The sequence below is a fragment of the Nycticebus coucang genome, chromosome 1, assembly GCF_027406575.1.
Source record: "Nycticebus coucang isolate mNycCou1 chromosome 1, mNycCou1.pri, whole genome shotgun sequence".
Classification (NCBI taxonomy): domain Eukaryota; kingdom Metazoa; phylum Chordata; class Mammalia; order Primates; family Lorisidae; genus Nycticebus; species Nycticebus coucang.
The window spans coordinates 5,354,326-5,369,723 of record NC_069780.1 but is presented as its reverse complement, the minus strand read 5'-3'; the positions used below and the strand labels follow the sequence as shown (position 1 = coordinate 5,369,723).

Genomic DNA, 15,398 nt, shown 5'->3' with positions numbered 1-15,398 from the left:
AGGCAAAGTAAGTATGTTCTTTTTTTCCACTCTTTTTTTTTTTGACATAATTTAAGTGTGTCATGGAAGTTTAACTACAGGTTCAAGTGTGCCATGAGATAAAAAAGGTTGACAAACACTGGTCTATAGGAACTCATGGGAATAGCAGCAACCTGGTTAGCACTGAACCACAGAGGCCCCGCCTCATCCCATGCCTAGGAGCCCAGGGTGACTATACCCCAAATACTGATCGCGGCGCTCCTCCCTGAGGCCACTCTGGCTGAGCACCCTGTCTGCATCTGTGTCTCTCTCTCTCCTCATACAACCCATTCCCTTCTGGTCATTTTTTCCTCCAGTGAGACACCATAGAACCCGAAGGGGAGGCAAGTTAACGGCTGAACTATACTGTTGTTTGGAAACTTACCAAAGCACAGAGCAGCTGGAAGATTTGTCTCTGACCTGGGCTGGGTCTAGTTAATCAGGAGAAACCGGCCGGACACCTGTCAGCCTGAGTGAGGCTTACTCACTGAGCAGGTCTGCTCTGCTTCCTTCGCGTCCTTTCTGTGTAAGAACCCCCAGCACACCACCAACACGGGCCGTAGCTACTGGTCATCACATTCCTACTGCGTTCCAGGCCCCATTGTATTTATTTTCTCCAGCAGAGCAGGCTGTTCGATGGTCCTGTTTCGAAGCAGCTGGGTCAGAAGTCACTGCAGGTCAGTGAGGGGGCAGCACCTGACACTCTGGCTACTGCTAGCAAATGTGATATTTGGGGTTGTATAAAAAAGTGCTTTTTTGTTTTATTATTTCTATTTTACAGATGAAGAAATGAAGGCTCAGAGAAGTTAAATGGCTTTTCTCCAAAGTCAGGTATCCTATAAGGGACCTAATTCAGAAGGTTTCTAAGTCCTCACTCTTTCCCTGAGCACTGCTGTTTCGAGAACATATGTGATCTGATCTGATTCTTCTTCCAGGGACTGCAAGGGGCCCCCTGCCTTTCCTCTGGGCCTCTTCACTGAGCTCCATTGCTGTAACCACCTGGGATTTTTATTACCAGTTAAATAACATTTTCAATGTGGCTGTTTCAGGTTTTGCTTGCTGGAATTTGGCAACTCAGCTTCAGGCTGAGCTTCTTGACTCTGGAACCCACCAAGTGATTGATTTGGATTTGACTTTGGATTTCCCACTCACCGTTATGTGTACCAGTCTCAGCCTGGAACTTGGAGACGAGATCTTGGTCACAGCCTGACCTGGCCTCCCTCCTGCCCACCCTCTGTGCACTTCAGCCCCGAGACTTGCTGGAGCAGCAGCAGGTTGGTAAAGTAAAGAGAAAGAGAACCCTGTTGCTATCAGGTGCTTAATCTTTCCAGAATTCTACTTCTTATTCATAAAAAGGAGAATGATAGTTCCCAGGTTACCAAATTATGTTTAGGATTAAAGGGGCAGAAGTTGAGAATGGACCCCGCACATAGCAGGCTCTCAGCTAGTAACCGCTACTGTCAGCCTCACCTCACAGAGGATTATATTCTCAAGAGTGTTCAGAACCGAGCCTGGCGTATAAGGAAAGCGACACAAAGGAGCGCCAACAGTCAGAATTTGGGGGCTGAAAGAAAATTTTAAGTTATCCAAGTTCAATTTTTATTTTTTATTTATTTATTTTTGAGACAGAGTCTCATTCTGTTCCCTAGGCTAGAATGCTGTGGTGTCATAGCTCACGGCAACCTCAAACCCTTGGGCTTAAGCCATCCTCTTGCCTCTTGCAGCTGGGAGTACAGGCACCCACACCACACCTGGCTAATTTCTCTATTTATAGTGGAGACGGGGGTCTCACTTTTGCTCAAGCTGGTATCAAACTTCTGAGCTAAGTCAATCCACCTGCCTTGGCCTCCCAGAGTTCTAGGATTACAAGTGTGAGCCACTGCGCCAGGTCCCCAACTTTTATTTTACTCTGCTTAGAAGTATTCTTTATATAAATCCAACTACACCTTTACTACTCTGTTTACTAGTAGTTACAGTAAGAAAATATTTATTCTGTTGCATAATGTGCAATTACATGGGGAAATATCATACCCAATTATGGGACTTAACATTTTCACTAAATACGATAGGCCTCAGGTGTCTCTGTGAAAGCCCCTTTAGTTGCGCTTTTAATTATCCAAGTCACTTGGGATTTCACGTTGGCATGTTATGTTACCTTAAGCGCAATACGTCATGTTTATAAATTCTGTTTTATTTGGACTACTGAGGTCGGGAGCATTAGCAATCAGCATTAGTAAAAATTCTGATTAATAGCTCATTTGAAATGCAGGTTTTTTTTTTTACTTACAGATATACGTAATGATTTACTTCTCAAATTATTTCTGTGTAGGCAAAATATTTCATCTAAATTATCACTTACTCTGAATTTTTTTGGCTATGACTATGCCCAATTTTGGCTTATTAGAGCTTCATGTTTGATTGGCTGTGAGAAGCTTACTGGAGATTTAGCATCCGGGAGCTTGATACGATGAACCTCATGCTACGTGACCATGACTGCTTGGGGTCTTGAAGGCTGACTGCCCTGATTTTTATGATTGCCCTCAATGATGATCTCTCTTAAAGACCTTTCCTAAAAAAAATCCTGCCTTCTTTCCACTTTGACTAATGCTCTTAGCAAAATGTCTTCTCTGCTTAGATGTGATATCCCTGTCATAATAAAACATTTTTAATGAAAAGACAGGGGGCTGTGCAAGGAAATAGATGCTTTAGCTTTGAGATACTGAGTGTGCAAAGGAGTAGTGGCCACACCAACTGTGACAACAGGACTCTGACTGCAGTCTCTGCAGGAGCCAGCCCAGAGCAGCCCAGACCTGGTCAGTCACTGCCAGCCTGCTCAGTTTTTCCTGCTTCCAACCCAAGGCCAACCAGGAAAAGACAGCATGTTCCCCACACCCGTCATCTAAGACGCCTCACTTCTGCTATAGGGTGGCCTCCTCCAGGTTCCCCATCCCAGCAGCCTCCAACAAATCATACCTCAAGCCATCCTTTTATGTTTTAACTATAAAACTTCCATATTCCCTCATCTGCCTTTGAGTCCCAAACACAAGTAGCAACTGTGAATAAATGCTGTTTGTTCTCCTTCGGATGGTCTTTGTTTCTCTGAGCTTTCCTTGACATCCTACCAAGACACAGTCTGCACTGTTCAGTGCTGTGTGGAGGCCACAGAGGCCCCTGTGCCTTGCTGCTCCCAGCTGGTCAGGCCCACACCCACACGGCCAGTCTGCACTGCGCTGAGGTCTGCTCTCCGAGTGCTGAGCCCCTGGGATATTTATTCACTGGTTGACATCCAGTTTTCCATGTTGATTTCCTCCTATTAGTGTGGCATCCTGGGTGGTATCAGGTCATTCTTTCCCACCCCTTTGTACCCTCTTTTTGCAGAGCAGTGACTGGCCCCCAATCCTACTGATTGCTAGAATCTTCCCTCCGCCCCCAATAAAACCTCTGGGATAAATTCTGGTTTCATCAGCTGGGATCGTGGGAAATTATGGCTGATGGAAATTATGTCTACCTGCACCTACAGGTAGGTTAGGTGGACAATTAAGTTTACAAAAACCAACCTGTGATTTTGCCACATTCCTCCTTCCCAGGAAAGGAACCAATTATTACAATCTATGCATAAGACCCTAGATTATTCTACATCTTAATTTAACAACTATCATAAGTTGGCGGGCCAAGTACTTGCCACCTATGCAACTAATACAGACCAAACTATGTAACACAATTAACGTATGGCCTTGTTCTGGCCCCAGGTGAGGAACTGCTCTCTTTCCAGGCTTCCCACGGGCCCCCACTGGAGACCACACCTTTGTCCCCAAGGTGCCGGCTCCGGTTTACATCAGACTATCACACAGACACTTTAGGAATAATAGTATCCCTAGACCTGTCTGTACACACAGAGCCTGATTCCATAAATCACCAACACTGGAAATTCTGATTTAGACACACACTCCAAAACAATGCCACCTTTGATTACTCTGGTGTTCTATCTGGGGAAATTATTGATTCATTGTTTATGCAAACAATCAGAGCAGTGTTCCCACCTGTGGGACTCATGCAACTAGGGTAGGCTGTAAGCTTATTACCAACTTTGGCAGAAATGATTAATGATGTCACCTCTGCTTTAGATGAAACACAGATCTATCTCAACTCACTGGCGGGAGCTGAGATGGTGTGACCAGTCACTTTTCTCTACATTTCTTGTTGGTAAGTTATGGTGGCATCTGTGTCATCGCTTATATCAATAAAACACACAAGGTAGAACAGGCCATATATCACCATAATGAAAAAGCTACTTATTCCTTTAAGACTGATTCTGAGGGCCTATGAAATTTGTTTTTCAAGCAGCTTTTTCATTGTGGTGATATATGGTCTGGGTTGGACAACTGGTTCCATATGTCTTACCCGGACTGTCGGACGTTCTTGTTTTTGCCATGGTGGTCATTCTATGGGTTTGCTGCACTCTGCCCAGAATGGCTGCTCTCAGGTTACGTGACAGCCATCAGGCGAGAACAAGAAGGTCAGGGTGGTCTTGGCGCGCAGCTGCTGAGGGAGGTGGGAACAGTCCCTGACGGTGGGGGCTCGCATCTCCAGCCTTCTAAGAACTGATCAGCCCCTCACAAGCAAGAACCTCCTGAACACACAGACTGGGAAGTGGACGTCCAAACACACGGTGTCCACACCACTTTGACAGCAGGACTCCGAGCCACAGGCTCTGTGGAAACCACCAGGGGAGGCAGACCATGACCTCTGCCATGACTGCCCACAGCAACCAGGGCATGGCCAGTCCCTGCCCGCTTCCCAGCTAACCAGAGAAAGCCAAATACTGTGTATTCCGCAAGCCACAGGAAGCCTGTCACTCATGCGATGTCCTCATGCTAGTGACGTCCCTGCAGCTCCCGAGCCAGCCATCTACAGTCAGATAGCTCTTGAAACCTCCCTCCTGTTCCCTCAAGCTTCCCCACTTAGCTGCCCGGCTTTGCACCTCTGCCGAATTCAAGTGATAGTGGCTCACTTCCTTGCCAAGCAGGGGGATAAATCGCCCCTATTTATTCTCTTTCCAGTGCTCTTTGTTTATTTCCCTACCGCTTCCATTTTGTGACTTAGATGTGCTTTAGAATACCTCTAATGACGGCACAAAGGTGGTAAAATTATAAACTCTTCCTCAGGTGAAAGGTGTGAGTGAGGGGATTATGTGGAAAGGGTCTTTTATTTAAAGTGAAGGAAAAGTTGTTTCTGAAAAACTGCCTAGAAATCCTCTGGAAAATATGAAGGGGAGGAAAATAAATGATTTGTCTGGCTTTGAAAAATGACTTGATGGGGTGGATGAAGTCTTTGTTTTTTACAATAAGGAAAGAAAAAAAAATGTTCCAGGGCTTTGCATCTGAGAGCAATCTTCTTACCCAGGTTCTAAAAACACTTTGCAAAAATCATCTGGTGTCAAATACTGTAAATCCTCTTTCAAAATTGAGAAATGGGAGCACAGTTGATTTTTCTGGGAAAGTAGAATAAAGATCTGTATTTTCCCATTAAACGTTCTAATAATTATTCTGGTATAATCTATATGCTAGTCTGTACGACAGGCTTTTATGTATTATGCATGCTTGACACAATAAAAAACTTCTAAGGATAAAAATCCCAATAAATAGCAGTTGACTTTTAAATTTAGTCTGTTTCTCCTCACAATATAAAGAAAGCTGGCACCACAGTTACATATTTATATGGAGTAATTTTATGGCTTGCAGCGACCCTCACGCCCCACCCCTGTGCTGCCCACGCACTTCCTAGCATTTTGAACTTACTTTCCTTGCCTCAATTCCATAAAGAAAAAAGAAAACACAAACCTGGCCATTATCTGTCTTATTTGTCTTTTTATGCTCTAGCCCGGTGAGCGTTTTAGTGTTATAAATGTGGCCTGTGAGTCTAATTCTCTGCAGCCAGATCTATCACTTTGGGTTCCGTCTGAATGTCGTTATTTCTCTTCACTTTGGAAAAAATGACTTAGATGTATGAAATTCAAGTTGCTACGTATTATTTTAAAATCATAAATTACCTCTAATAAAGTGATTCTTACATTTCTAAAATACCGTCAGTGTTATCTGAACATTTCAAAAGATTATTATTAAAAACACTGGCAAGTGTATATCAGGTGTAATTCTTTCATCAGAGAGACGGGTAGTGAAATACAATTCCAACAGGGCTTCACAATTCCAGGAAGATTGGCAGACAATCTTCTCAGTTTTGAGAGTGGTCTTTCCTCTGGGGTCTTGGCTTCCTCATGCCGACATGGGGGCAGGAAACTGGGCTGTGAGCACTGCCAGTGACTTGCTGAATGTTCTAGACCACTTCAATCTGCTCTTTCCCCAGTGCTTTCCTGTTTTTAGAAGTGTTGCTGTCTGCTTGCAGAGATGATGTAAGAATTCATTGCCTGAGTAACTCTGTACCGGGAGGCTGAGCTTGTCTACCTAAGCGAGCCTCTTTCTTTTCTGTAATCTTTGCACACCTCTTCTCTCCGAGGACATCATTCCTCCATATTTTACTTCTCTCCTCGATAACGGCAGTGTTCCACTTTCAGTTTTATTATTCTTGCTTTTCGAGAGCACAGTATCATATGTAAATATGAGTCCCTTTCCTCTCCTGGGTCTTTGAACGTGGAATTAAGATTTGCTTTGCTGTTTCCACCATCCTTTTTTCTTTTAAATATTTTTCCCATGCCACCAAGGAACTATCTGATCTAACCTATCTGATGTTCTCGTCCTAATAGGAAAGAATCGGTTTTTTAGATGGAAACTTTTATCCATCTATTTAACAAACACTTACTTGTCACTTACTATACGTCATGTGTTCTGCTGGGCCCGGAGGGCACAGAGCTGTTAAGTCTCATTTCCTCACCTTCAGGGCCTCCTGCTAGTAGTGCAGAACCCTCAGTTAGCTGCTGGAGGCCGGTTAGTATAACCCAGATGGCAGCTGGAATCCCCCTTCCTTGGACTTAAAAAAAAATTGTTCAAATACTTACTGTCCACCCCAGAGGAAGGCTTTGCTGCTGTTGCTGTTGTTTTAGATTCTCCCGGCTTATGACCTCACGGTCAGCTCACTCTGGACTCCTGAGGACACCGTCCACCTGGTTTTGTTGCGTCCCACCTTCCATGGCTGTTCTATTTTCTCTACCGTGCACAGACTTCAGCCTCTTTTCCTTCCTTTCCTGTGAAACATAGGACCTTAATGCAAGTTAAAGGTTATCAACATGCTCTAGTGCAGTTTGGGGTGAGGGGACAGCCAAAGGCCACACAGACCTAAAGCAAATGTGGACGCCACCCACTCTCTTTTTATTTCCTAGGCCACCTGCCCTGCCCAGAGCTGGCTGGGGGTGCTCCTTGACCCTTTCCTCCCGAGTATCATCTCCTTACATTTCTCCCAGATCCCTGCTCCCTTTGAATGTAGAGCAATTTTATTCTCTCTTTGTTTCTGTGGACCATTCCAGATCATGCTCTGGGGAGCCTCCTTCAACAGAGGACTAGGAGCCTATTCTGTTCAATAAAGGCTTTCTTCTCTACAGAGAAAATTCTATCACACCCTCAGGGGCTGAAGTGGCCACAGTGAACTTTGGTTTTATTTTATTTATTTATTTTTTTATTAAATCATAGCTGTGTACATCAATATGATCATGGGGCACCATACACTTGTTTCATAGAATGTTTGACACATTTTTATCTCATTAGTTGACATAGCCCTCCCGGCATTTTCCTAGTTACTTTGCCAAGACATTTACATTCCACATTTGCCAAGGCTCCCATGTACCCTTGTAAGATGCACCACAGGTGTGATCATTTCAATCCCCCTCCCTCTACCCACCTCCCCCCTCCCTCCCCACGCTTTCCCCCTTCCCCCTGTTCTTAGGTTGCAACTTGGTTATAGCTTTCATGTGAAGGTCCTAAGTTAGTTTCATAGTAGGGGTGAATACATTGGATATTTTTTCTTCCATTCTTGAGACACTTTACTAAGAAGAATATGTTCCAGCTCCATCCATGTAAACATGAATGAGGTAAAGTCTCCATCTTTCTTCAAGGCTGCATAGTATTCCATGGTGTACATATACCACAATTTATTAATCCATTCATGGATCAATGGGCACTTGGGTTTCTTCCATGACTTAGCAATTATGAATAGGGCTGCAATAAAGATTCTGGTACAAATATCTTTGTTATGATGTGGTTTTTGGTCTTCTGGGTATATGCCCAGCAGAGGAATTACAGGATTGAATGGCAGATCTATTTTTAGATCTCTAAGTGTTCTGCATATATCTTTCCAAAAGGAATGTATTAGTTTGCATTCCCACCAGCAGTGCAAAAGTGTTCCCTTTTCTCCACATCCACGCCGACATCTCTGGTCTTGAGATTTTGTGATATAGGCTAGTCTCACTGGAGTTAGATGATATCTCAAAGTAGTTTTGATTTGCATTTCTCTGATGATTAAAGATGATGAGCATTTTTTCATATGTCTGAAGGCCGCTTGCCTGTCTTCTTTGGAGAAGTTTCTTTTCAATTCTCTTGCCCAGCCTGTGATGGGATCCCTTGTTCTTCTCTTGCTAATGCGTTTGAGTTCTCTGTGGATTCTGGTTATTACACCTTTGTCAGAGACATAACCAGCAAATATCTTCTCCCATTCTGTAGGCTGTTTGCTTGCTTTACTTACTGTGTTCTTGGCTCTGCAGAAGCTTTTTAGTTTGATCAAGTCCCAAAAGTGTATTTTTGAAGCTGCTTCAATCGCCCAGGGGGTCCTCCTCATAAAAAACTCACCCAACCCAATTTCTTCAAGGGTTTTCCCTGCACTCTCTTCTAGTATTTTTATAGTTTCATGTCTTAAGTTTAGGTCTTTAATCCAGTAAGAGTCTATCTTGGTTAGTGGTGAAAGGTGTGGATCCAGTTTCACTCTTCTAGTTGCCAGCCAGTTCACTCAGCACCATTTGTTAAATAGGGAATCTTTTCCCCACTGGATGTTTTTTTTTTTTTTGTAGAGACAAGAGTCTCACTTTATGGCCCTTGGTAGAGTGCCGTGGCATCACACAGCTCCAGCAACCTCCAGCTCCTGGGCTTAAGCCATTCTCTTGCCTCAGCCTCCCGAGTAGCTGGGACTACAGGCGCCCGCCACAGCACCCGGCTATTTTTTTGTTGCAGTTTGGCCGGGGCTGGGTTTGAACCTGCCACCCTCGGCATATGGGGCCGGCGCCCTACTCACTGAGCCACAGGCGCCGCCCTCCCACTGGATGTTTTTAATTGGCTTGTCAAAGAATAAATAACGGTAAGTAGCTGGGTTCATCTCTTGGTTCTCTATTCTGTTCGAGACATCTACTTCTCTGTTTTTGTGCCAATACCATGCTGTTTTGATCACTATCGATTTGTAGTATGGTCTGAGGTCTGGTAGCGTAATTCCTCCTGCTTTGTTTTTATTTTTGAGTAATGTCTTGGCTATTCGAGTTTTTTTCTGATTCCATATAAAACGAAGTATTGTTTTTTCAAGATCTTTAAAGTATGACAGTGGAACTTTAATAGGGATTGCGTTGAAGGTATATATTGCTTTGGGTAGTATGGACATTTTAACAATGTTGATTCTTCCCAGCCATGAGCATGGTATGTTTTTCCATTTATTAACATTCTCGGCTATCTCTTTTCTTAGAGTTTCATAGTTCTCTTTATATAGATCTTTCACATCCTTTGTTAGATAAACTCCCAAATATTTCATCTTCTTTGGCATTACTGTGAATGGGATAGAGTCCTTAATTGTTTTTTCAACTTGACTATTGTTGGTATATATAAAGGCTACTGATTTATGAATGTTGATTTTGTAACCTGAGACGTTCCTGTATTCCTTGATCACTTCTAAGAGTTTTGTAGTAGAGTCCCTAGTGTTTTCCAGATATACAATCATATCATCTGCAAAGAGCGAAAGTTTGATCTCTTCTGACCCTATGTGGATGCCCTTGATCGCCTTTTCTTGCCTAATTGCGGTGGCTAAAACTTCCATTACAATGTTAAAAAGCAATGGAGATAATGGGCAGCCTTGTCTGGTTCCTGATCTAAGTGGAAATGATTCCAACTTAACTCCATTCAATATGATATTGGCTGTCGGTTTGCTGTATATGGCCTCTATCAGTTTAAGAAATGTCCCTTCTATACCAATTTTCTTGAGTGTTCTGATCATGAAGTGATGTTGGATGTTATCAAAAGCTTTTTCTACATCGATTGAGAGGATCATATGATCTTTGTTTTTTACTTTGTTTATGTGCTGAATTACATTTATAGATTTATGTATATTGAACCAGCCTTGAGACCCTGGGATAAAGCCAACTTGATCATTATGTATGACTTGTTTGATATGTTGCTGGATTCTGTTTGTTAGGATCTTGTCGAATATTTTTGCATCTATATTCATTAGTGATATTGGTCTATAATTTTCTTTTTTTGTTGGGTCTTTTCCTGGTTTGGGGATCAGGGTGATGTTTGCTTCATAGAACGTGTTGGGGAGTCTTCCTTCTTTTTCTACATTTTGGAACAGTTTGAGTAATATAGGTACTAATTCCTCTTTGAAGGTTTGGTAGAATTCTGATGTGAAACCATCTGGTCTTGGACTTTTCTTTTTGGGGAGGTTTTGTATGGTTGATGTTATTTCCGAACTTGAAATGGGCCTGTTCAACATTTCCACTTGATTCTGGTTAGGTCTTGGAAGGTGACGAGCTTCCAAGTATCGGTCAATTTCCTTCAGATTTTCATATTTCTGAGAGTAAAGTTTCTTGTAATATTCATTAAGGATTTTTTTTATTTCTGAGGAGTCTGTTGTTATTTCGTCTTTGTCATTTCTGATTGATGAGATTAGAGATTTTACTCTATTTTTCCTGATTAGGTTGGCCAATGGTTTATCTATTTTGTTGACCTTTTCAAAAAACCAGCTTTTTGATTTATTGATCTGTTGTATTGTTCTTTTGTTTTCAATTTCATTTAGTTCTGCTCTGATTTTGGTTATTTCTTTTCTTCTACTGGGTTTGGGGTTGGAGTGTTTTTCCTTTTCCAGTTGCTTGAGATGTCCCATTAAGTTGCTAACTTCTTCTCTTTCCATTCTCCTGAGGAAGGCTTGCTGCGCTATAAATTTCCCTCTTAGAACTGCCTTTGTGGTGTCCCAGAGGTTCTGATAGTTCATGTCTTCATTGTCATTTTGTTCCAAAAATTTGGCAATTTCCTTCTTGATCTCATCTCTGACCCAGCTATCATTCAGCATCAGGTTATTTAATTTCCATGTTTTTGTATGAGTATGTAGATTCCTGTTGTTACTCAGCTCAAGTTTTATTCCATGATGGTCCGAGAAGATGCATGGAATAACTTCTACTCCTTTAAATTTACTGAGGTTAGATTTGTGACCCAAGATGTGATCGATTTTGGAGTAAGTTCCATGGGCTGATGAGAAGTATGTGTATTCAGTTTTGTTAGGATGAAATGTTCTGTAGATGTCTACTAGATCTAAATGCTGGATAGTTAGATTCAAATCTAAAATTTCTTTACTCAGCTTTTTGTTGGAGTTGATCCCTCACTGCCAAAGGAATGTTAAAATCTCCGACTATTATGGAGCTGGAGGAAATCAAGTTGCTTATGTCTGTTAGAGTTTCTCTTATGAATTGAGGTGCATTCTGATTGGGTGCATAGATATTAATAATTGAAATCTCATCATATTGAGTATTACCCTTAACAAATATGAAGTGACCATTCTTGTCCTTCCTTACTTTTGTTGGTTTAAAGCCTATTGTGTCTGCAAATAAAATTGCAACACCTGCTTTTTTCTGGTTACCATTTGCCTGAAATATGGATGACCATCCTTTCACCCTGAGTCTGTATTTGTCTTTTAAGTTAAGATGTGACTCTTGTAAGCAACAGATATCTGGTCTGAGTTTTTGTATCCAGTCAGCTAACCTATGTCTCTTTAGAGGACAGTTTAAGCCATTCACATTAATGGAGATTATTGATAAGTTTGGTGAAATTTTGGGTATCGAGTTTTTCAAAAGTCCAGTGGACAATTTTAATCTTTTCGCCATTGTAGAAGTTGGAGTTTGATCAGGAGTTTCTGAGTGAGTTTACGTTTGTAGCAGAGGATTGGGTTGGTCATTACAGAGGATAGGTCTGAGAATATCCTGAAGAGCTGGTTTGGTTGTGGCAAATTTCTTCAACATATGAATGTCGTTAAAGTATTTAATTTCTCCATCATAGATGAAACTCAGTTTAGCTGGGTACAAGATCCGCGGTTGAAAGTTATTTTGCTTTAGGAGTTTAAAAGTCGATGACCACCCTCTTCTGGCTTGAAAGGTTTCAGCAGAGAGATCTGCAGTCATTCTAATGTTCTTACCTTTGTAGGTAATGGCTTTCTTTCGCCTGATAACCTTGAGAATTTCTCCTTCATGTTGACTTAGTGAAGCTAATTATGATTTGTCTGGGGGATGACTTACTGGGGTTGAATCGTGCTGGAGTTCTGAAACTGTATGCTATCTGAATTTCAGACTCTCTAGGCATGTCTGGAAAATTCTCTTTCATAATTTCATGCCGAAGGGCCTCTGTGCCCATCGATGCCACTTCATCGTTTTCCGGAACTCCTGTTATTCGTATATTTGCCTTCTTCAAATTATCCCAGAGCTCTCTGAGAGAAAGATCCATTTTTACTCTCCATTTCTCTTCCTCTTTGAGAGTTTGGGAGTGTTCGAAGGCTTTATCTTCGATGTCAGAATTCCTTTCTTCTGCTTGGTCCATTCTGTTGCTGAGGGATTCTACTGTATTTTTCATATCTTTAAGGGCTGCAAATTTTTGCTTCAGTGTGTCTAAGTCTTTAGTTTTGTCTTTAAATTCGTTAAATTCTTGAGACAACTTTTGAATTTCTCCTCGGATTCCTAATTCCATTTTATCAATCTTGTATGCAATCCAGATTCTGAATTCAATTTCTGACATGTCTGCCAGTTGTTTATGAATGGGATCTTCAATTACATCCGCCATTTCTTTCCTTGGGGGGGTTGATCTATTCTGGTTATTCATGTTACTGGAGATTTTCCGCTGATTTCGTCCCATGGTTGTTTTACTCCCTTTGATTTTTCCCCTAGGGTTTTGTTGAGGGCCCATTCAGTGTGTAGCCTAAGAGACTGGGGCCCTGTCTGGTGTGGTGGGGCTGAGTGGTTCTGACTTATTGTCAGCTGGCTTCTGTTTGACCTCAGTGAAGCACTAACTCTGGGTTGAAGTCTCAGTTTTCTGAGTCGGCCCTACCCTGGATGTTTCCAGGGTCTGTGAGTCACCTCAGGCAAATCCTATACTCGGGGTGGCCTCCCCTGGTTGCCCAGGGAGGCAGGGGGTATGGCTTCAGCCGCCTCAGGGAACTGCCGCTCTGATGTGGGTCTCCCCCAGCCTCACTCCTGTGTCCCAGAGTCAGGACTGACCAGCCGCAGTTCGGGCACTGTCCACTCCCCGACAAATCCCTCAACAGTCTGGACTCCCGGGGGGCAGGCCTCCATATCCCAGAGTGAGGGTGGGGTGGGGTGCTGGGAGCTCAGAGCCACCGGCAGCAAGCTCACTCAATTCCTCCCAATCTTTGGCTCCACCGCACCGCTGCAGCCCAAGCCTCCAGGCTTCAGAGTGAGGGCGGAGTGGGGGGAGTGGCTGGAGCCCAGAACCGCCAGGCAGTGAACAGACTCAGCTCCACCCAGTTCCTTGCCCAGCCACACGGCATGCGCTCAGGTCTCCAGACCACAGAGCGAGGGCTGGAGGGAGCGCCGGGAGCTCAGAGCCAGCAGGGGCTCCAAGCTGCAGGGAGCCCGGTCGACAGCGAGCAAATTCAGTTCCTCCCAGTCTCTCGCCCGGTTGTACCACAGCAGCTCAAGCCTTCAGGCTTCAGAGTGGGGGCGGGGTGGGGGGAGCGGCTGGAGCCCAGAATCTCCAGGCAGCTAACAGACTCAGCTCCACCCAGTTACCTGCCCGACCACACGGCAGGCGCTCAGATCTCCAGAGCACAGAGCGAGGGTGGGGGGAGCGCCAGGAGCCCAGAGCCAGCAGGGGCTCCGAGCTGCAGGGAGCCCAGTCGGCAGCAAGCAAATTCAGTTCCTCCCAGTCTCTCACCCGGTCGTACCACCACAGCTCAAGCCCTCAGGCTTCAGAGTGGGGGCAGGTTAGAGGGACGGGCTAGAGCCCAGAACCGCTGGGCAGCGAACAGACTCAGCTACACGGCAGGCGCTCAGGTCTCCGGACCACAGAGTGAGGGTGGGGGAGTGCCTGGAGCCCAGAGCCAGCAGGGACTCCGAGCTGTAGGGAGCCCAGTCGACAGCAAGCAAATTCAGTTCCTCCCAGTCTCTCACCTGGTTGTACCGTCGCAGCACAAACTTTCAGGCTTCAGAGTGGGGACAGGGTGGAGGGAGCGGCTGGAGCCCAGAACTGCCAGGCAGTGAAAAACAGACTCAGTTCCATCTGGCTTCCTGCCCGGTCACACGGTAGGCGCTCAGGTCTCCGGACCACAGAATGAGGGCGGGGGGGAGCGCCAGGAGCTCAGAGCAGCTGGTAGCGAGTTCGACTCAGTTACATGCCTGGTTGTATTGTTGCCCAAGGAGGGCTGCTGCACCTCCCCTCGAGGAAGCGCCGCCCTGGTGAGGGTTTCCCTCCGCTGACTGTCCTCACCTGTCTCCTGTGCCCCAGAATCAGCGCTGCTCGGGGACTGTCCTCTCCCCTTTAGGAGTCACCCAAGAATCCGAACTCCTGGGGGACAGGCTTTCAGACCTCAGAGAGAGTGGAGGGAAGTGCTGGGTGCTCAGAGTTGCCGGCAAAGGATATTTACAGATTTATACAGTTTTATGCCTGGCAGGAGAACGCCTAGGCATCCTAGTAGGATGGAGGTAGGTCCAGTTCGTAGTAGGTCTCTCCTGTGAAGTGTAGTGGGATGGCCTTTGATTTCTGCCCTTTTGTTTGTGGGGCCCTTAAGCCGATCAGGTGGGGGCGGGGGGACTCCTGTCCACTTGGTGATGGGTTTTGTACCTTTTGTTTGCTTCCTTGTAGTCGCAGCTCTCCTCAGCGGGGTTGATGTGTGTTCTTCAACTTTCTCGCTTGGTGTTACTTGCTATCAGGTTACTTGCTAACTTTTCGTCCCCTAACTCTCCTTCAGGATGGGAGCCTCTGTGGAAAGCTGGCTTCAGTCCGCCATCTTCCCATCATCCCCTGAACTTTGATTTTACATAGCAGTGTAGTTTACCCGCCCTTCCACCGGTAAGTGCTATGCTGGGCTGGGAGTCACTGTAGGGGTCTAGAGAGAGCACTGAAGTGCTGGGGGGTGCAGAGAAGCTACGCTGGAAAGTCAGGCAAGCTTCACAGAGATGAGATTTG

At 44.6% G+C, this 15,398-nt stretch overlaps 1 protein-coding gene across 1 annotated transcript in view; it reads right to left on the bottom strand.

Annotated features, from left to right (window-relative positions):
• PARM1 (prostate androgen-regulated mucin-like protein 1) overlaps positions 1-7,183 on the bottom strand; it is a 110,349-nt gene extending 103,166 nt beyond the window's left edge. The window contains exon 1 of the mRNA XM_053583411.1: positions 7,031-7,183. The gene's annotated coding sequence lies outside the window, so the exon portion shown is untranslated. The remainder of the gene's footprint in view (positions 1-7,030) is intronic.
• Positions 7,184-15,398: the final 8,215 nt, after the last annotated feature.